This window comes from Schistocerca gregaria, chromosome 1 (genome assembly GCF_023897955.1).
Source record: "Schistocerca gregaria isolate iqSchGreg1 chromosome 1, iqSchGreg1.2, whole genome shotgun sequence".
NCBI lineage: Eukaryota > Metazoa > Arthropoda > Insecta > Orthoptera > Acrididae > Schistocerca > Schistocerca gregaria.
The window spans coordinates 775,736,462-775,757,510 of NC_064920.1; positions in this window are offsets into that span (position 1 = coordinate 775,736,462).

Consider the following 21,049-nt stretch of genomic DNA (forward strand, 5'->3'; position numbering starts at 1 on the left):
TTCCATTTATGTATGTGTAGAGCTGCCTGTGAACTTTAATAAACCAATTTTCTTCATCCAGCTGAGAATTTTAATGTGTCGTAAGTCATTTAAAAGGTCATTTTCTTCATGTGGGGGCAGCTCTGCTGTATATTTGCTAAAGGACGTTTTCCATCTCGGCTGTTTTTCACAAGTATTCAGTTTATTATGTCTTGCACTATTGGACAATTTGGGCCTTACAGGGCATTTTAAACCGCAGTAGGTGTCAGTGTGTTGTACAATTATCGTGTTAATAAATGGCGATACACATTGGCACATACTGCGCTTGAAAGTTCCGTGTAAGTCAAAATTGGCCAATCGTGCGATCTATAATAAACCGAATACTTAAGAATAACAGCCGGGGTAGAAGGGTTCAAACTGTCCTTTAGCAATTAAATCGTACATAAGCTAGTAACAGTTTCAACTTGTTATAGCTGTAGTACTGGAATATAATGTACTGCTTGCGCATTATGTGCCCTGTTACGTGAGACCCGCTTTTAGCAGGGCAGCCACAAATCCTTCCTCATAAATCCTTCGCCAAGGCTGCCATTAAAGCATTGTCTTGAGTGTTCCTTCCTCTATTCCTGTCCACCCACACGACGATCTGCTGCATTCCTTCTTCTTTTACGCGGGCTTTTAATGGACATACAACATGAGAAAATATGTTGTGGGTAACAATTAAGGTCAAGTCCTAGATCCTAGACGTACCCCATGTATTCAGCAGAAGATGATGTACGACACCTTGAGGTCTGATGTGGCAGACGGAAAACAAATCAGTGCTCACCTCGGGATAGTTAGTCAGCTGGGAATAAGCTAGACAGCGAGAAGCGTAAAAGTTTAAGCAAGATCGCCTATAGGGAAGTTCGAAGTTCTGTTAGGGGGCAATATTGAGCTTTTTGTGGGGAGAAGACCCTGTCACTGTCGCACACAACGTCGAAGTAGATCTAGATTCCACACTATTATGCAAAAGCAAGGGTCTTACTAGACTAACGCGACGGAAAGGACACAGAAGAAATAGCCTAAACAATGAAAGAATTAGTACAATCGATGAGTCAAGTGAAGTAATTTCCTTACACTAAAAAAAAATTAAAGTTGGCTTTGGAAATCATTCTATGCCAAGTAATGCGAAACATTTAGTCAGATTTAGCTAGAGGACGACACTATATTCATCGCGCCCCGTGTATTCGTAAACAAAAGCAGATGTAACACAGTTACTCGAAGATCACACAAATGTTTTATGTAATTTGATTTCAAACGATTTAAATTTAGTGATACGTTCAATAAAGATATTATGTGGATACACTGTTCAAAGCTAAGATCGGTAACAACCGAAAACAAGTGAATATCAGTCCGAAATCATAAATAATCTTCCGACTTCTGTCGAAATAGCTACTCCCTCCGAGAGTGTTCTTAGGGTGAGGGGTTAATACGTGTTGTAGCACATCAGGGGCTAGTCAATGGTATAACAACTCGTGTACAAGTGATGCTCACTACAAAAAATTACTTACCACAGAAAAGAGCCGGCCGTAGTGGCCGTGCGGTTCTAGGTGCTACAGTCTGGAACCGAGCGACCACTAAGGTCGCAGGTTCGAATCCTGATTCGGTCATGGATGTGTGATGTCCTTAAGTTAGTTAGGTTTAATTAGATCTATGTTCTAGGCGATTGCTGACTACAGAAGTCGCATAGTGCTCAGAGCCATTTGAACCATTTGAACAGAAAAGAAACCGAGCATTAGACTTTGATCAATACAGTGCCAGGCCTATCCTTAGGTTAGTTAGGTTTAATTAGATCTAAGTTCTAGGCGACTGCTGACTTCAGAAGTCGCATAGTGCTCAGAGCCATTTGAACCATTTGAACAGAATAGAAACCGAGCATTAGACTTTGATCAATACAGTGCAGTGTCCTGCATAGCATCATTTGACATTGAAATTTGGCAGCGAGGGAAATTAAAATATTAGCAGCTCGAATTCGAGTTACCTTACCGATTAAGTAGGCTTCTAGGAAGAAGAGAAGGCAAGAAAATGTGGGCGCGCTGTACTGAGATTGAAGACGCTAAGAACACTGGCACAAAGACGAAAGCTAACCGACTTTATTTAATTGCTAGCTGACAATACCGGCGTTGCCCGGATATTCATTTTCGCAAATTTGTATTAGAAACGAAAACAAAAATGAACTGTGTTCGTTGAGTAATATCGAAAAAAATTTCATTTGTATGTACAAGTAAAAACACCTTTGAAATTATGAAACTGAGGTGCAACGAATTATGCATAATGTACGAAGTATAAGTACAACTGCTTCCCTGTTTACAACGCGGTTTTGTAAGCGTCTCTACGGCAACGCCTCTTCATTCATCTATAGACGGTTGTTGTTTCCGCCTACACTCGTTTGTACTTCCCATATGAATGCTGTCAAAAGTTCTACCAGATGTGAGGGATTTCCGTAAGTTGATCGACTGTAGGTGTGTCTTAGTAGTGGAAAATAAATGTTTGAAAAATGTAATGCATGAAGCAGCATTTTCTCACACACTTCTCTGTTTTTGTGATGTTAAATCTCTTGAACTATATGTCATCGAATAATATATTTGTTTAGGTTCAACCAGCGGCCTATGTGGATACTATCTGCGAAATGTGTTGCGAATACCAGTTATAGAGAGAAGTAACAAATTTAAACGTCCTGCACACTGCAAGTTTTCACGTATCTCATTTTTTATGGTGTCATACGTCCTTTACTATGAGGGGTATGTGGGTCTTATCCCAAAAGCAATTGTTCCTTACGGTAAGGAACATGTGTACCAAGTTTGGCTGATATCAGTCCAGTGGTGTTGGAAGAGGTATAGCGCTCACTCCTCCCCCCCCCCCCCCCCAAACACACACACACACATACACATCACACATGCATACATACATACATTTTCGTATTATGTATGGATACTTAAGCAAGAACAACAATTTAAAATCACTCTTCATTTCATTTGTAGGACACTTATGACTTAAAAAACAAGTTTGTTTACTCTTTTTGCCACATTGTTGTCTATAATTGCTAGAAATTCTTATGATAATATATTATTCGTTAAGTTATTTGGATGGAAAACTTGTGTTTCAAAGACAGCACGTGACACCCTTGTCTTGTGGAACAACGTCTGTACGAGTGAATTCAGAGATTATTTGTTTTGGAAATTTCGCAGAAGAATGTACGAGGGCTATTTGGAAGATATGGAACTATCGATCGCTAAATGGAAGCCACAGTGAAAATCCGCCGAAACTTGGCAGAGATGTGTTGGGTAGTGTCTCTAATATGCACACTGATTGCGCCACATCGCCTTTCTCGGTTCTGAACGTGCAGTAACCGTAAAAGATGCCTAGAAAACAGCGTCACCTGCCAAGTATGGGTGCCTGCCGACAGATTTTGTCTGATTTCATGCAACCCCACATAATTTAACTGTCATGTAGTTCCATCTTGGAAAATTCTCGACCGCACACTGCAGGGGCGATGCGAAGTGTTTTGTCACCCACCATACACCCCGATCTGGCTACCTCTGATATCGTCTCTGCTCAGATGAGCCGCCGGCTATGAAGACAACGTTTTGACACAGACAACGAGTTTCAGTCGAGCGCTCAAAATTGTTGGAAATCACAGGAGGGAGTCGGAGCGGCGACTATGTAGAGAAGTAGCCGGCAGGTATAAATAAAATAATTTTGATTTTCACTGTGGTTTCCATTTCGCGACTGGTCGTTCCTTGCTTTCCGAGTAGCCCTCGTATAAATTGTAGTATTTTCTGCAATTACAAGGTCTATATCTATAACATTCATACCTTGGTAAGGAGTCTGGGGTCTAGTTTAGCAGGGGATACAACCCGTCGGCTAGAGCAATGACGTCAGAATTGGCCAGAGAGCATGTATTACAAAGATGAAAGAGCTGAGAGGGAAGAATGTTCAGAAACAAAGGAATGCAAGAGAGAAAAACTGTACTTCACATCTATAACGGCCAGTAGTATTTTCACGTTAACGATATCGCGTGTTTGTATCTTAGTATTTCTGAGCAAAATACAATGGAAAGAAATGATTGAAATATATTACTAGCAAAGAATATATCACGTTACATGTATGTCACTTGTATCTCGAAACTCTTTCGAACTGTATTGCTTAAGTGCAGTACGGGATACAAGTTATGCGTACGTCGATTTCTTAGTTTTAACTAGCATTGCTGTCCTGTTGGTCACTTGAACTATGTGTCCCCTGCTCCACTAAACCGTAAATGAAACACCGGATACAAATTAAAAGCTTATGCGAAGTGTGTTGCTTAAGTACAGTGCGGAATACGAGTTTGTCGTAAGTCGATTTCTTCATTTTCACTAGCATTACTGCCCTGTTCTTCACTTGAACGATGATCCTCCGCTTCAGTAAACCCTAAGTGGAACACGGGATACAAATTGTAGATGTGTTGTTAATTTCGTCTCCACTATTATTAACAGTCTTTTTTGCGTACATATCAGTACTACTGATGACAGAAGGACCTACGTATGTAATATATGTATACCAGACTTCCGTTGATCTCTATATATGTACACTGATAACAAAAAGGTGGAAATAGACGTACGTTACATTTGCAACCTGTACCTCAATTGAACTACACGGAGACAAGAAGACGACACATGTACAATTTGTATCCCGTACTTCACTATGGGGTACAGTTTTTTTGTTGCCTTGGACGCTAATAGTATCCCATTCGTTACTTGAGCTATATAGCTATACGCAACATTTGTATCTTGCTCGCCAAGTGTCAGTGTAAAGGCGATGTGAAGGACGGGATACAAATTTTAGTTGTGTCAGGGTTTTCGCCTGTAATATAGCAAGTTCACATTCGAAAATGTCGTACTGATACTAGTGCTGGGCAACGAAAGAAGATCGACAGCTGAGAAATTTCTATTACGTACTTCACAACACGAAAATACCATATTGGTGGAATAAAACAGTGAAATATGTCAAAATAGTGAAATACACTGAAAGAAGCAAATGGAAAAGTGAACTTACCACACGGAAATATCGAGGAGTAACCGATGCTCGCCTAGACAGATAGTAACGAAAATCACATACTCACACTCATCACAACTCTCTCTCTCTCTCTCTCTCTCTCTCTCTCTCTCTCTCTCTCCCTCCCACACACACACACACACACACACACACACACACACACACACACTCACACACCAACATCCTCCCCCATCCCTCACACACACACACACACACACAGTGAAATTAGCTGAGATATTTGGGACGGTACATTTTGCCAACATGTTTAATAAAACATTTAAACGGGCAATATTTCCGCGGATTACTTTGTCTCCACGAATAGTCATCTAGGTGGCTCTGAAGTGTCGAAATCTGACGTTTCCCTTTCCCTATAAGAGATTTCACGGCTGACCAGCCCCCCTCTATACTGTTAGTGAGGGCGCCTGTGGATAATGATCTAAATTCAATGTTGCGGTTTACTACAAGACGTTGATAACCCCTATTCCCTAAATCCCTACATGAAGAAAACCCGTCTGAAATAACAATAGAACCATCTGCAATCTGATCTTCAATTAACCTAACCAAAACTTCCTTACTTCTATTTGGTTCAACTATGAACAATACATCGTCACAATGCTGACCGGAAACTACTACCCTCCACACCCGTAATCCCACCGGAGGTTCCCCCCTGTTGTACTTCCTTTTCCCAAAATGCGACTCGTCGATTTCGACCATAACACCCGCCGCTTCCCCCCCCCCCTCCCCCCCCCCCCCCCAACGGCCCACTATATTTCATATATTCCACACAAACTTCCCTACAAAACAAGTACCAGTCCACTACCGTACGCTTACTCACACGACATTCATGCACACAGAGGCACACAGGATATCTTAAATACCAACAGTAATTGATTTTCATTATGCCTCTCAGCTCGAGCTTGGATTTCTCGAACCACGTTCCCCTCCTAATAGATCGCTACATCCGGTCTCTACTGCACCTCCGCACAAATAAGTCGTGAGTACGGCGACTTGATATACTGGTGAGGCGCATATGTTCGCCGCACTCACGGCATGAGACGTATTCAGCAACAAGCAACAAGCAAATGTGTATTTGCTAGAAACAATTTGTGGTCAACATGTCTTCGCCCATTGCTTCTCTTAAATCGTCAAGATTCATTACAGCAGACAAATCCATTCCTATAAACGAAAATAAGACACTAAAAATTGTTCTACAATGACAAACTAATACTCTAAATAACCTCAATATCATTACAAATAAAATTAAGTAGCGTTTGAATCACAAACAACCAATTAATTTAATTAAATCACACGATGAATAATTTAAGGAATTCCAAGCGATCGCTTTTAGATTCACATTCAATTATTTAAATGTACAATGATAACGCTTATCCGGTACACAGAACTGTTTTATTATCTATGGCTCGAAGTGAAGACATTACTATCTATGAGTAATGTATGACGTCATTGGTCAAAGCCGACGGGTTGTATCCCCTGCTTCACTAGATCCGGAGTCTGAATGTCTTGAGTACAAAATCGAATTACCCTGAATCAAATTGCAGTGTAGAAGATCTCAATAATCATTAAATATACCTGTCCGTGGTAACTTACGTTATGCGTCTGCCGAAAGATGCGATAGATTTGACGTCTGTGTTTTGGGTGTTATGGACTGATGATGTAATTCACATGTTTATTGATTGCTTACCTTCTGACTGCTATCGTTTCTCTGCAATTCACTGTCTTCTTAAGAATCTGCTGACGTGGAACGGACACACTCATGTTGCTCGCCGGTCGCCTCGTCTCATACTGTTGCTCAGCAACGACGTAGCACGATGCACAGACCCCTGTATTGTTGAGAGTTACATCACGTTGCGTTATATTGTTTGCTCTAACATACCGCCAAAACGAGGAAACTACCAGCAATGTGAGCAGGTGCATAACTAGGCTGGGAAGACTGCAGCAATACGCTAAAAGTTCATGTGCCTCTGGAAAGAGAAAAACATAGGAAAAAATGAAGAAAAATGAAAATAGAAGGAAAATAGGAAAAATTAATAAAACTGACCAGTTAATAGTAGTCTTCCACTACATTAAATTAATAAAAGATTTTTTTTAAACTGTTCTGCAGAAAGATATACGATTCACTTTTCTCTCTTACGTAGGTCAAAGATCAATCTGTGTTAGGTACAAACATCACTTAACTGTATATGTGAAACGAAAGGGCCTAAACGTGAGCAAGTGTTTCGGTCAGGGCTATGACGGGAGGAAATCTGCAAATATTTTGGTCACGGAATGCTACGGTGCTAGCATTTAGAAACCAGTTGCTTGAGTAATTCAAAGAAAACGGTAACGACACCAAATCCAACGCGTTCGCATGTCAGACAAGAAGACGTCTGTACACTTAAAGAATAACTCATTGACATTCTTAAGTCTCTGACGAACATAACTCGTAAAATCAACAAATATAAAGAGCGAAGTGTAGCAGTAGGTCTCATAGAAAATTTCTTACCTTTTTCAGATTCAATGAAAACCACTAGGAAGATGTAATGAAGCACTTAAAGCCTCACAGTGTGAGAGTACGGACGTCACAGCTATATGTGATTTCTTAGAATTGGTGCTGTCAGAAATATAGATGGAAAATTAGAGTTAAACGTCCCGTCGGCAGCGAGACTGTTAGAGATAGAGCGCCCACTCTGGTAATGGAATTATGGGTAAGGGTCTTGGGTATTAATAAACCGCTTCAGCTGTGCTCAGTACTTTTCTAATAGATCACTACCGGTTTCATGGCACTAGGAGCCACATCTTCAGATGAAGATCTGCATACCAGTAAATCAAGAAGAAATAAAAACCCCAAGACATCCGCTGATTCGATAATTTTCTAAAAATATTTTTAGATTTTTAAAAATTGTTTAAAAACTTTAAAAGCATTACATAAGAATATTAAAATTTTTTACTTGCATTATTAATATTTTAGAGCTGTAAAGTTCTGAAAGTGGTACCAACGTTCGTTGTTCGTAGAAAGAAAACACCGCTAAAATGTGGTACGTCATTGAACACAACAGCCAGATGCATGGAATCCAGTCCAGTACGGTGGACGGGACCTAAACATATTATGCCATAGTGATCCACTACTAAGGTGAAAATAAATGAAAAACTATTAAAACCTATTATGCGGCTGGCCTGAAAAAAAAAACCATGGATTGGTTGCAGCAAAGAGGAGAGATGTTTTATGTAGCCGTCTATGCCGGTCAGGGTGGCCAAGCGGTTCTAGGCGCTGCAGTCTGGAACCGCTGAGCCGCTACGGTAGCAGGTTCGAATCCTGCCTCGGGCATGGATGTGTGTGATGTCCTTAGGTTAGGTAGGTTTAAGTAGTTCTAAGTTCTAGGGGACCGATGACCTCAAAAGTTAAGTCCCATAGTTCTCAGAGCCATTTGAACAAATTTTTTAGCCGTCTATGGGATAACTGTTTACTTTGATACCCTCAATAAAAGGCAACACTCGATCGGGTCCCCTGTTCCGTGACTGCGTATTGAGCGGAGAAGCGAGTAACAATCTTTTTCATGTTCTATTTTTCGTCAATAAGCTATTTGCCTGACGCATTTAGACCAAATTGCTTATAGTATCTTTCCTTTTTTCTGCAATTACTGCATATCACACTTTTTTTAAGTTTGCGTATATTAGGTTCTAATACTTTTTCATATATTATCAGCTGGACAGTGGCTCATTATGAGACAATTCGTTTAGGCCCTATCCACTGCATAGAGTCCAAGCAGCCGGCTGTTTCGTTCAATGACGTGCCGCTTCTTGCGGTGTTTTGACGAGCAGCGAATGTTGGGTGTCAAGTTCCGATCTTTTTAGCTTTAATGTTTTAATTATGTGAGTATAAATATTTTAGTATTCTTATGTAAAAGATTTTTAAAGATTTTTAAACAATTTTTAAGTATCTCAGAAGAGTTTTAGAAAATTATGACGTCGGTGGATATCTCAGGATAGGTATTCCTTCGTGAGCCATTGATTTGCAAGACGTTCACCTGAAGACGTGGCTCTTAGTGCCATGAAACCGATAGTGATCTAAAACTAAAGGACTAAACCTGCTCAAGCGGTTTATTAATATCCAAGATGATTACTCATAAGCCGTCCGCTGTGGAAGAGCGGTTCTAGGCGCTTCAATTCGGAACTGCGCTGCTGCACAGGTCCCATGTTCGAATCCTCCCTCGGGCATGGATGTGTGTGATGTCCTTGGGTTAGTTAGGCTTAAGTAGTTCTAAGTTCTAGGGGACTGATGACCTCAGATGTTAAGTCCCATAGTGCTTATAGCCATTTGATTACTCATATGTGTGTTTGCCCTATCTACAAGGAAATAGGCAGTATCTTTTTCAAAGCAACCATCGCAGTATTTGTCTCAAGCGGTGTGGAGAGAAATCACGGAGAAACTCAATCTGGTTGGGAGGGGGGAAGGATGGGGGGAAGGAAATGTGGATAGCCGTCCTCCAGAACGGAAGTCCAGTGATGTATGGCTCTGTTGCTGTCAGAAATAGATATCATGAAAGGATCGTACTTCGAACTGTGAAACTTACAATGTCTGTAAAGGAGCGGTTGTCGAGTATAAATTGTTTACGAATGACAGCAGCAGAGGAGTCCTTCGACGAGCTTTGCGAGGACAAGCAACTGACAGAACCCTTAAGTGGACTTAAAGTGACACTTGTTTTCAGTGACTGACAATTATTCGCATCTAAAATGAGGTTTAGAGAGTGATGTATGTTAAAGGCGCATATGTAACAATACAATTTTTTTTTCATATCTACCACCTGTGACGAAGGTCTTAAAAATGAAGAACTTCAGTTTCTCAATGATATTTTCTTCAGATATTTCTCTTCTGTTTCCGCCACATCCAAAGTTGATAAGAACTTTATTTGCACAAATGTGAAAAATATGTGTTACACACGACTTAGCAGAGTTGATGCCCAGTTACCGTGATGTATACACAGCCGTCCTGATGTATCTACCAAAAGCCACAGCTGTTGCGAAATCTGAGCGTTCTTTTTCCGACCTAAAATTACTTTCATTCTATAGAAATCTTGAAAAACCATGACTGGCACAACTCGAAGCAAGGCAATGTGTAACTCTCAATAACGTACTTGCAAAATTCCAAAATTCATTTTTCAGCGTCCAATCCACAAATGTTCTTCATCTCCCTGAGTAACAGTCCCACAGAGACAGTGCGGATGAAATCATTTATTTATTTCTTTATTGCTTATTTAGTATGAGCAGATTAGGAGAAACACGTACAAAAGGTATTACAAAACTTTAGAATAGTAATAATAATAATAATAATAATAATAATAAATACCTAGCAACAAACTTAGGAACCAACACAACTGGATACAGATCACAAGTATATACAACATTTATTACCAGATACCCAGAATAAAAATTTTTAACAGAACAACGACTAGCTAATCAGATCCGTGTAATAATAAAAAATAACAGGATACCCCAGTCAGAATTAACAAACATCAAATAACAAGTACAACAAATACTGGAAGAAAATAATGTGCAATCAGAAGAAGAAGAAAATACAGTAATGGACTCAAACATCCCAGAGCAAACAAACAAAGAACAACACCCATCAATTAAACAATCAGAGGAAAACGAAATCTTAAGGCAGCCACCAGAACAAGCACAATAGAACACGAAGTGACACACATGTTAGATATAGAAGAAAAATTTCAGTTGACACATATAGAATACAAATACACAAATACAGACATAAGAACATTCTTGCATAGACCACCAAATAACCCACAAGCCTAAACAATAATAACAACTATCAACACAATCATACACAACAAAATAAATGAAAATACAACTATGAAAGAGTTACAACTACTGGTTTATATAGGAGCACTCACTACACTAAATATACACACTAGGCAGAGATCAGAACCAACCAACACACAGAAGAAACCCACGAAAACCAGCATGGCAACACAGGCTACAGATGAGAATAGAAAAACTGAGAAAAGACATCGGGCAGCTAACACAGTTTATAAGAAATGAAATATCAGACAAAAAACGAAAAAGGTTAGGTAAAATCTCACAAGAAGCGATAGAGCAATTAGATGAAAAGAAGCAGAAATTACAAGCATTGGCCAAACGACTTAGAAGATACAAAAAAGGTGAAAATCGAAGGAAACAAAACCAAACATTCAACACAAACCAAAAGAAATTTTACCAGACAACAGATAACACACACATTAAAATAGACAATCCACCAAACACAAAAGACATGGAACACTTCAGGAGCAACATATGGTCAAACCCGGCACAGCATAACAGGCATGCACGGTGGATGAAAGCAGAAACAGACACATACAAGATGATACCACAATTGCCTGAAGTGGTAATTTTGCAATATGAAGTCACACAAGCGATTAATTCCACTCACAACTGGAAAGCCCCGGGAAAAGATAAAATAGCAAATTTCAAATTTCTGGCTAAAGAAGTTCACCTCAAAACATTCACATCTAACTAAATTATTTAACAGTTACATTGCAGACCCATACACATTCCCTGATACACTTACACATGGAATAACTTATCTGAAACCTAAAGACCAAGCAGACACAGCAAACCCAGCTAAATATCGCCCCATAACATGCCTACCAACAATAAACAAAATATTAACTTCAGTCATTACACAGAAATTAATGACACATACAACACGGAACAAAATTATAAATGAAGAACAAAAAGGCTGTTGCAAAGGAGCACGAGAATGTAAAGAGCAACTGATAATAGATGCAGAGGTGACATATCAAGCTAAAAATAAACAAAGGTCGCTACACTACGCATACATTGATTACCAAAAAGCTTTTGATAGTGTACCCCACTCATGGTTACTACAAATATTGGAGATATACGAAGAAGATCCGAAATTGATACAGTTCCTAAACATAGTAATGAAAAATTGGAAAACCACACTTAACATCCAAACAAATTCAAATAATATCACATCACAGCCAATACAGATTAAGCGTGGAATATACCAAGGAGACTCATCAAGTCCTTTCTGGTTCTGCCTTGCTCTGAACCCACTATGCAACATGCTAAATAATACAAATTATTGATATAATATTACTGGAACATACCAACACAAAATCACACATTTGCTATACACAGATGATCTAAAAATACTGGCAGCAACAACTCAACCAATTACTAAAGATAACAGAAGTATTCAGCAATGATATAAATATGGCTTTTGGAACAGACAAATGTAAGAAAAATAGCATAGTCAAGGGAAAATACACTAAACAAGAAGATTACATATTGGATAACCACAGCGACTGCATAGAAGCGATGGAAAAAACAGATGCCTATAAATATCTAGGATATAGACAAAAAATAGGAATAGATAATACAAATATTAAAGAAGAACTAAAAGAAAAATATAGACAAAGACTAACAAAAATATTGAAAACAGAATTGACAGCAGGAAACAAGACAAAAGCTATAAATACTTATGCTATACCAGTATTGACCTACTCATTTGGAGTAGTGAAATGGAGTAACACAGACCTAGAAGCACTCATTACACTCACACGATCACAATGCCATAAATATAGAATACATCACATACATTCAGCAACAGAAAGATTCACATTAAGCAGAAAGGAAGGAGGGAGGGTATTTAGAATGAGATTTTCACTCTGCAGCGGAGTGTGCGCTGACATGAAACTTCCTGGCAGATTAAAACTATGTGCCCAACCGAGACTCGAACTCGGGACCTTTGCCTTTCGCGGGCAAGTGCTCTACCATCTGAGCTACCGAAGCACGACTCACGCCCGCTACTCACAGCTTTAATTCTGCCAGTACCTCGTCTCCTACCTTCCAAACTTTACAGAAGCTCTCCTGCGAACCTTGCAGAACTAGCACTCCTGAAAGAAAGGATATTGCGGAGACATGGCTTAGCCACAGCCTGGGGGATATTTCCAGAATGAGATTTTCACTCTGCAGCGGAGTGTGCGCTGACACGAAACTTCCTGGCGGATTAAAACTGTGTGCCCGACCGAGACTCGAACTCGGGACCTTTTCCTTTCGCGGGCAAGTGCTCTACCATCTGAGCTACCGAAGCACGACTCACGCGCGGTACTCACAGCTTTACTTCTGCCAGTACCTCGTCTCCTACCTCAGTTTTAATCTGCTAGGAAGTTTCAGGAAGGGTATTTATTGACATAAAAAACCTACGTTATGGACAGGTAAACAGTTTAAGAAAATTCTTTTTAGAACGAGCAGAAACTAGCAAAATGCACAAAGCAGTCACTCATATAAATACATCGGCTACACCATTGCAATTTCATAACCACTTCTACAAACCTATAGATCACATAACATCAACAGCTACGAAGAAAGTAAAATGCAAAAAGAAAACACTACATGGAAAGCACCCATATCATCTAACACAGCCATACATCGATCAAGACACATCCAACACATGGCTAAGAAAAGGCAATATATACAGTGAGACGGAAGGATTCATGATTGCAATACAGGATCAAACAATAAACACCAGATATTACAGCAAGCATATTATTAAAGATCCCAATACCACAAAAAATAAATATAGACTTCGCAAACAACAAATAGAAACAGGAGATCACATCACAAGCGGATGGACAATACTAGCAAATACAGAAGACACCAGAAGACATGACAATGTAGCAAAAATAATACATCAACAACTTGCCATACAACATAAACTAATAAAACAACAAGTTCCCACATACAAGTATGCACCACAAAATGTACTGGAGAATGATGAATACAAATTATACTGGAACAGAACCATTATAACAGATAAAACAACACCACATAACAAACCGGACATCATACTCACCAATAAAAAGAAGAAATTAAGACAACTAATCGAAATATCTATACCCAATACAACAAATATACAGAAGAAAACAGGAGAAAAAAATTGAAAAATACTGGCCGAGGAAGTCAAGGACATGTGGCATTATGATAAAGTTGACATTATACCATTTATACTCTCAACTACAGGATTCACACCACACAATATCCACCGGTACATCAACGCAACACAGTTAAATCCAAACTTATATATACAACTACAGAAATCTGATATTATTGATACATGTTCAATTACCCGAAAGTTCCTAAATGCAATGTAACATATACCACACAGATAAAAGGAAGTCACGCTTGATCAAGGTCCGCCTCACTTTCCATTTCTAACCAGAAATAACGTCTGAGAAAGGCAATAATAATAATAATAATAATAATAATAATAACTGACACTAAGAACAGTAAAAAAATACACTACTGACCATTAAAATTGCTACACCACGAAGATGACCTGCTACAGACGCAAAATTTAACCGACAGGAAGAAGATTCTGTGATATGCAAATGATTAGCTTTTCGGAGCATTCACACAAGGTTGGCGCCGGTGGCGACACCTACAACGTGCTGACGTGAGGAACGTTTCCAACCGATTTCCCATACACAAACAGCACTTGACCGGCGTTGCCTGGTGAAACGTCGTTGTGATGCCTCGTGTAAGGAGGTGCAGCCACGTCTCGATCCCTGAGTCAACAGATGGGGACGATTGCAAGACAACAACCATCTGCACGAACAGTTCGACGACGTTTGCAGCAGCATGGACTATCAGTTCGGAGACCATGGCTGCGGTTACCCCTGACGCTGCATCACAGACAGGAGCGCCTGCGATGGTGTACTCAACGAGGAACCTGGGTGCACGAATGGCAAAACGTCATTTTTTCGGATGAATCCAGGTTCTGTTTACAGCACATTCTCCAGATCTCTCACCAATTGAAAATGTCCCGTCAATGGTGGCCGAGCAACTGGCTCGTCACAATACGCCAGTCACTACTCTTGATGAACTGTGGTAGCGTGTTGGAGCTGCATGGACAGCTGTACCTGTACACGCCATCCAAGCTCTGTTTGACTCAATGCACAGGCGTATCAAAGTGTTATTACGGCCAGAGGTGATTGTTCTGGGCACTGATTTCTCAGGATGTATGCACCCAAATTGCGTGAAAATGTAATCACATGTCAGTTCTAGTATAATATATTTGTCCAATGAATACCCGTTTATCATCTGTATTTCTTCTTGGCGTAGCAGCTTTAAGGGCCAGTAGTGTAATTATTATTCTAATAGTAATTGCTATTTAGAGTGATATAGATCAGCTTGGCATACCTTAAGCCATGTTTAGTATTATCAGAAGCGGTATGGATAAATAAAGAGCAGAAGTTTGAAATGCAATTTTGGTGCCGATGAGTCTTCTTTTTTTTAGCATTAAAGCACGAAACTTGTAGAGTTTTAATCCTTCAAAACACGACAGTAATTTTAACAGAAAATAAGATGGACTGAAATAAGACACGTTGTGTGTAATAGTGCTAATTAAAAAAACACCACCAACTCCTCCCTCTTACAAGGTCCATAAGACACGCCAACGGAACTCAGCTGTCTTACAGAAATCGCTCTGGTGGAATCACGACACGAAATGTTCGGGGTACGTATTAAGAATTCCGGTTTCTGAGTTCGTTTAAGTCTGAAACTGGTCTCTGAGCATTTACAGCTGTAGTTATGTCTGCAGCATTAGGGAACGAAACGCTGGGCGAATAGACATGCCTTAGACCATGTCACTACCTAATGGACATAAAACAAAAAATAGCCAAGGACAAAATTACTAGACGCAAAAGCCTACACTATAAGATCACTCAGGTAAGACGACAATTTTAGTCTAAGCACCAACATTTCATGAGTAATTCACATTGACGCATGTATTTGTTATCGTCTTATCTTGGAGTACTGCCTCAGCTATTGTTTCAGTTTTTGTAACGTTATTCTGTATTGTAATTAATTAACTATGATACTTTTTAATTCTGTACCTAAAAAGTTTTCTTATTTTGTGTAATATTGGTACTTGGAGGAACACAGACATACTCAAAACTTAAATGCACAGCATTGATGTTCCACAATAGTATTCACAATAGTATGAATAAATAAATCTTATGTTACTTTATACCCAAAGATTAAAAGTATACGAATGTAGAGCCAAAAACGGTGCACATCTGAAATTTGGCACTGATTGCTGTGTTATATGAACAAAATAACTGGTGAATGTGATGAACAGGCCACAAAATGGGGGGCAGAGGAGAGGAAGGAATCAATATAGTGTGAGTCGGGAAAAATTATATGCTTTACAATATGCATATTACCTAACGACGATAAAAGGTATTAAACGGTTGCTGCTATTTTTGAAAATATGAATAATGGAAATGTGTGTGGTTATTAGGAATTAAGTCAGGATTCTTTAATTGGTGTTTACCGATAGCCATAATTTAACTTTCTGCTTTTGATTCCATTGTCGAGAATATCAGATTGTCATACCACTCAAACACAGATTCTCATAAGAAACAGCTGCAATGTATTTAGAGTAGCGGACAGTATTTGTTACGTGCAATGATGTCTGGACGAATACCTGTCTCGTGTATTAATACAGCCGGCAAAATTATTAAGATTATATCTGACTTTATCAAAGTAAAGTAAACAGAGTTAAAATAGCCTGTTTTTTATTTCTCTTTTTTTTTTTTCAAGTGGGGGGAGAGCAGTCGGGAATGGTGTAATGTAGTGTGTGTGTGTGTGTGTATGTAAGGGGATGGGGGTGACTGTAAGAGAAGGTGTGTGGCAGGCATGTTGTAGAGTTGAAAATGCCGTTAGTTTCGGTAAGCATGGAGAAGAGGGAGGGATTCCAACTTCCTACACTTGTCCTAGGGTCCCATCACTGTACTAACGCCCCTGCACAAATGTCACTTGTTTCAAGAAGTACCAGTTAATGGGGTAATGCGGACGAGAAAAGTTTTACAACATACACAAAAGCTGAACTAGAGAAATCTTATATCTCTGCCCTGTGATGATTACGACCCGTCGACTGCCAACGAGATCGACCTTAAAATGTTATCTGCCTTAGCAGCAGTTACTTGATGCTTGGCTTACATTTAGGCTACGGCACGTCCGCCTTAAGCCAGTTCTCATCTAGTGACCAGCAGTCAACAAGTAGCACTCGCCTGCCATTTCAAGTCTCTCTGCTCACTGACAGCGTTGGAAGTTATTGGGGTCATTTAGGACCTTTTTAGTGGACTCTTCCTTGTGGTATCTGACTCAATTTTCTCCAACTTTCAGAGGGCCAGCTGACTATCTTCAGTTTTTTCATCTCATATTTGTTGATTATTTTTTTGTTGATTTTTCTTTGAATCAGTCTTGACTGATTTGATGCGGCCTACAGTTACGTCCTCTCTTATTGCAACCGCTTCATCTTGGAACAGCACTTGCTGTCAAAGTCCTTTATTATTTCTTGTATATATTCCGAGCTCTATTTCCGCTACAGATTTTACCTTCTAGAATTCCCTGTAGTACCTTGCAAGTTATACCTTGATGTCTTAACACATTTCGTATCACCTATCCCCTTTGGGATGGGACCTGGATAAACTGACTAAACCAGGGGTTGTACAGAGTTTCAGGGAGAGCATAAGGGAATAATTGACAAGAATGGGGGAAAGAAATACAGTAGCGGAAGAATGGGCAGCTTTGAGAGATGAAGTAGTGAAGGCGGCACAGGATCTAGTAGGTAAAAAGACGAGGGCTAGTAGAAATCCTTGGGTAATATAAGAAATATTGAATTTAATTGATGAAAGGAGAAAATATTAAAATGCAGTAATTGAAGCAGGCAAAAAGGAATACAAACGTCTCAAAAATGAGATCGACAGGAAGTGCAAAATGGCTAAGCAGGCATGGCTAGAGGACAAATGTAAGGATGTAGAGGCTTATCTCACTAGAGGTAAGATAGATACTGCCTACAGGAAAATTAAAGAGACCTTTGGAGAAAAGAGAACCACTTGTATGAATATCAAGAGCTCAGATGGAAACCCAGTTCTAAGCAAAGAAGGGAAAGCAGAAAGCTGGAAGAAGTATATAGAAGGACTATACAAGGGCGATGTGCTTGAGGACAATATTATCGAAATGAAGAGGATGTGGAAGAAGATGAGATGGGAGATATCATACTGCGTGAAGAGTTTGACAGAGCGCTGAAAGACCTAAGTCGGAACAAGGCCCTCGGAGCAGACAACATTCCATTAGAACTACTGACAGTCTTGGGAGAGCCAGACCTGACAAAACTCTAAAATCTGGTGAGCAAAATGTATGAGGCAGGCGAAATACCCTCAGAGTTCAAGAAAATAAAAATTCCAATCCCAAAGAAAGCAGGTGCTGACAGATGTGAAAATTACCGAACAATCAGTTTAATAAGTCACGGATGCAAAATACTAACGCGAATTCTTTACAGAAGAATGGAAAAACTGGTAGAAGCCGAACTCGGGGCAGATCAGTTTGGATTCCGTAGAAATATCGGAACACGTAAGGCAATACTGACCCTACGACTTATCTCAGAAGCTAGATTAAGGAATGCAAACCTACGTTTCTAGAATTTGTAGACTTAGAGAAAGCTTCTGACAATTTTGACTGGAATACTCTCATTCAAATTCTGAAGGTGGCAGGGGTAAAATACTGGGAGTGAAAGGCTATTTACAATTTGTACAGAAACCAGATGCCAGTTATAAGAGTGGAGGGACATGAAAGTGAAGCAGTGGTTGGAGAGGGAGTGACACAGGTTTGTAGCCTCTCCCCGATGTTATTCAATCTGTATATTGAGCAAGCAGTGAAGGAAACAAAAGAAAAGTTCGGAGTAGGTATTAAAATCCATGGAGAAGAAATAAGAAATTTGAGTTCGCCGATGACAATGTAATTCTGTCAGAGACAGCAAAGGACTTAGAAGAGCAGTTGAACGGAATGGAGAGTGTCTTAAAAGAAGGATATAAGATGAACATCAACAAAAGCAAAACGAGGATAATGGAATGTAGTCGAATTAAGTCGGGTAATGCTGAGGGAATTAGATTAGGAAATGAGACACTTAAAGTAGTAAAGAAGTTTTATTATTTGGGGAGCAAAATAACTGATGGTGGTCGAAGTAGAGAGGATATAAAATGTAGACTGGAAATGGCAAGGAAAGCGTTTCTGAAGAAGAGAAATTTGTTAACGTCGAGTATGGATTTAAGTGTCAGAAAGTCGATTCTGAAAGTATGTGTATGGAGTGCAGCCATGTATGGAAGTGAAACATGGATGTTAACTAGTTTGGACAGGAAGAGAATAGAAGCTTCCGAAATGTGGTGCTACAGAAGAATGCTGAAGATTAGATGGGTAGATCATATAACTAATGAGGAGGTATTGAATAGGATTGGGGAGAAGAGAAGTTTCTAGCACAACTTGACTAGAAGAAGGGATCGGTTGGTAGGACATGTTCTGAGGCATCAGGGGATCACTAAATTAGTATTGGAGGGCAGCGTGGAGTCTAAAAATCGGTTTCAGTCCGCATCATAAGATATAGTGATTTAAAACAGCTCACATGGCAATACTAAGCCTATGGCGTCAAATAAATTGAAATCCATCCTAAGTCACTGTTGTCAAGTAGCAGCTACTTAGGCTTGCGATAAGACAGGAAAATTGTTAAACAAATGTCGACCGAGAATCCAAAGCCGAGAAGCAACAGGCAAAATGTTTTCAAGCAATTCTCAACTATTTCGTGTTTCTACAATGCATTTAAAAATTGTTTCAATATATTGATGAAATTTTGGAAAATTATCCGTTCACAAGTTAAAACTTCCGGAAGTATTTCAGTAGCTTAAAAAAAGAACCCATCCACAAGGCTCCATTTTTCGCTCTTTTCCTTGTGAGACGCAAAAGCGAGAGAGCCGCACTCACATTCACTATGTAAGGAATGGATGTGATACGACCTTTACTGAAGACGCGGGATCCGTTTTTCCTGTGGTCGCGACAGGGTAGCCGCTCTTGTTACGCTGGCGGTCGTCCGGAAGGTCACGCAAGCTGCTGGGAGGCAGCGAGCTGACAAGGCGTAGAGTGTCATTGGTCGGCGGCCGCGGCGGTGGAGCCGATGGTGGCGGTGGCGGCGGCAATAATTATGAAATGTGTGTGTGTGTGTGTGTACGCACGAGCGACTTTATGTGCTGAGACATGATTCAGAAGATATAATTTTCATTGTCTATGTACAAAGTTAATACAAAATGTCACGGTACAAAACGATAAAAAGGAGTAATTAATATTATTATCCAAAAAGAAACCATACGCAGCCAGTTGTAGCTAGCGCCGCCTTGTTGCAGGATGGAGCGACTGTGCTTAGAGGCGTCCAGGTAAAGGTTTCACTGGCGTCTGTGGCCAGCCAGCGGCAGGTAGGCAAAGGCTTCCCCTGAACCTGGGGACAGTCAGCGGTGACTAGATGATTGTTTCATTGGGTTCCATAGAGAATCAGCGGCAGACAGGCGAATGCTTCACTGGAATTCGTGGGTAGCCGGCAGCGGGTAAGCGGCTTCACTGGTGTCCGTGGGCAACTGATGGTGGATAGGCAAAACGTTCGCTATACTTTGTAGGAAGCCTGACGGAGTGGAATATCAGAAGCAGAGGAGAGTGGCCCAGCGACCTCCTGGCAGATGCTGTCTGCCCCAATAGACACAGGTTGGCTGCACTCTGTCGACAAACTCTTCACTCACTTCTTCGCTGCTTGTAGAATGTCAGGGTTGCCTACTTGACACATAAACGTAATTTCTGAGACGGTTTTTACGTCGGCTTCGTCGTCAATCAGATACCTTTGGGAAGATAAGTGGATCGCTGTGTCCCCAAATTCCTTTGCTTAGCAATATTCCGTTCACACTGGAACACATCTTTCTTCTTCAGAGAAATTCCGACACCGAATTTAGTGCAGTGCTGCTCCGATGAAAACTAGCTACAACTCAGATACATTTAAAAGCGACAAGTCTTTCTCTATAGTTTGTATAGTTGTAGCCACTGCTCGTTCCGAATATAGTGTACATTTCCTGTGAACAGATTG